The 2500-nt window shown below is 58.6% G+C and overlaps 1 non-coding gene across 1 annotated transcript in view; it reads left to right on the forward strand.

Annotated features, from left to right (window-relative positions):
- Positions 1–1742: 1742 nt before the first annotated feature.
- The window catches only part of LOC124733881, a 1909-nt gene continuing 1151 nt past the window's right edge, over positions 1743–2500 (forward strand). The window contains exon 1 of the ribosomal RNA XR_007009193.1: positions 1743–2500. This exon is cut by the window's right edge and continues 1151 nt beyond it. This is a non-coding gene — a ribosomal RNA (small subunit ribosomal RNA).

Below are 2500 nucleotides of genomic sequence, written 5' to 3' on the forward strand. Positions count from 1 at the left end.
TGCCCACCCGCAACCCTCGCAATATAGTTCGCTACTCGCACTGCCCGCACCCCTGTGTATCGCTTCATGTTAAACACCTTGCAAGTCTTGCTCACTTTCCACATGCTCCTGCTGTACACTGTAATGTGGATGGCAGCAGGACGTACATGCCGCCCCTCCCCACGTCCCCACCTTGCCCCCTGCCTTCGCAAGCTGGTTGGTGAGAAGTTTGCATGTTCAATGCCCTTCGCATGCGACGTACTCAGGCTACGTTGTGGTGCGGCCTGTGTCAACTGTCCGCTGATGTCGTACGCGTGAACCACAATCTGTACTGCACATTCGTCCTTATGTACTGAATGATACATCGTGGCACATGTGTGACCGCACAACGACTGCGCCCAAAAACGGCGGACCATACAGTGCAAATATTGTGCACGCAGCTACGTGTCGTCTCCCTATGAGAGCTGGATTGCAGTGTGGTACGCCATAGAGACGTGTGGGAGGAACGGACGCCGTGGATGGCGATCAGCATGAGCTGTCTGTTGATGTATTCGGACCTAGTCGTCTCTCCTCACACACCGTGATGGCATGGTGCACCGCGTTCCATATCTGCGACATGCTACAGAGGCCGGTTGACAGTCGTTCGAGCAATGGACATCGCATACGTACGGGGGCCACCTTCCACGTATTGTCTAGGCGTGCACATTTTGTTGCGTGTATGTGGGCAGACGTAGTGTGGCGTGACACCTGACACAGGCATGCAATAATCGTTGAAGTTGCAAATGGCGATGGACGCCTGCGTTTTCTGGTGAAGTTACGCAAATGAACAAATGGTAACCTGTTGTGGTGCGGTTGTTCTCGCTAGGGGTGAATCGGTGATGGCGACGATAGGTTGAGGTACTAACCGGTTGTTCCAGCGATACCCACCATGCCGACGAAACTGAACGGCATCTGGGTGTGAAGCGATACGCGGCGGTGGCTGGGTGGGACCGTCCCCGGCCGGTGAGGGGGCGCCTCCCGGCGTGCTGGCCGCGCGGTGCGTGGGCGCACGCGCTACAGCCGGCTGGTGGGGGCGGCCAGTGGCAGGCGCGCCGGCCGACGGACGCGGCAGGCGTCGCAGCTGCGCGCCGGCGCACCCTGCGCGCGGCGCCGTGCGGCCAAAGTAGGTCCTCGCGGGCCCGGTGCGAAGCGCGGTGGACATCTTCAGTGTGCTGGTCCGATTGAGGACTGTGTGCGTTGAGGATGCGCCGCCGCCCGGCGCTCGGCGCCGCGACGCCGTCTGCTGCTCGGTCGCCCCAGCGGTTCTCGCTGGTGGTTTGTATCGCAGCTGTGCGGATGTGTTGGCGCGTGCGCTGTGCTGGGAGAGTTCGCTTCGGCACCCAAGTGGGGCTTTTGTCCTTCTGTGGCGCTGGCGTTGGAGCTGCCGGTCACCGTAGGTGGCGCGTGTTGTCTCCCGCCGGCAATGCCACGACAGCACGCTCCCGGGCCTCTGTCGGCAGCGGCAAGCTCAGTTGGGAGCACGGGTGGTCGCACCGAAAGCGTCTACTCGCCTAACTCCGGGCGATTGCGCCTCTCTCGAACCCGACCAAGTACTTGGGACGGCGCTGCGCGCCGCCGGGACCTGAGAGGGTTTCGAGGTGTATTGTGCAGGGGAGCTCAGCCTCCTCCTGTTTGCAGAATGATTGAGCGGACGCTTGCGTGTTCGCGCGGGCCCCCGGGACACACTCCCGGGCGGCCGGCTGCTCAGCTCTAGTTGACGCAGCTCCCTGGTTGATCCTGCCAGTAGTCATATGCTTGTCTCAAAGATTAAGCCATGCATGTCTCAGTACAAGCCGCATTAAGGTGAAACCGCGAATGGCTCATTAAATCAGTTATGGTTCCTTAGATCGTACCCACGTTACTTGGATAACTGTGGTAATTCTAGAGCTAATACATGCAAACAGAGTCCCGACCAGAGATGGAAGGGACGCTTTTATTAGATCAAAGCCAATCGGTCGGCTCGTCCGGTCCGTTTGCCTTGGTGACTCTGAATAACTTTGGGCTGATCGCACGGTCCTCGTACCGGCGACGCATCTTTCAAATGTCTGCCTTATCAACTGTCGATGGTAGGTTCTGCGCCTACCATGGTTGTAACGGGTAACGGGGAATCAGGGTTCGATTCCGGAGAGGGAGCCTGAGAAACGGCTACCACATCCAAGGAAGGCAGCAGGCGCGCAAATTACCCACTCCCGGCACGGGGAGGTAGTGACGAAAAATAACGATACGGGACTCATCCGAGGCCCCGTAATCGGAATGAGTACACTTTAAATCCTTTAACGAGTATCTATTGGAGGGCAAGTCTGGTGCCAGCAGCCGCGGTAATTCCAGCTCCAATAGCGTATATTAAAGTTGTTGCGGTTAAAAAGCTCGTAGTTGGATTTGTGTCCCACGCTGTTGGTTCACCGCCCGTCGGTGTTTAACTGGCATGTATCGTGGGACGTCCTGCCGGTGGGGCGAGCTGAAGGCGTGCGACCGCCTCGTG

This window comes from Schistocerca piceifrons, unplaced genomic scaffold, assembly GCF_021461385.2.
Source record: "Schistocerca piceifrons isolate TAMUIC-IGC-003096 unplaced genomic scaffold, iqSchPice1.1 HiC_scaffold_1416, whole genome shotgun sequence".
NCBI classification, from domain to species: Eukaryota; Metazoa; Arthropoda; class Insecta; order Orthoptera; family Acrididae; genus Schistocerca; species Schistocerca piceifrons.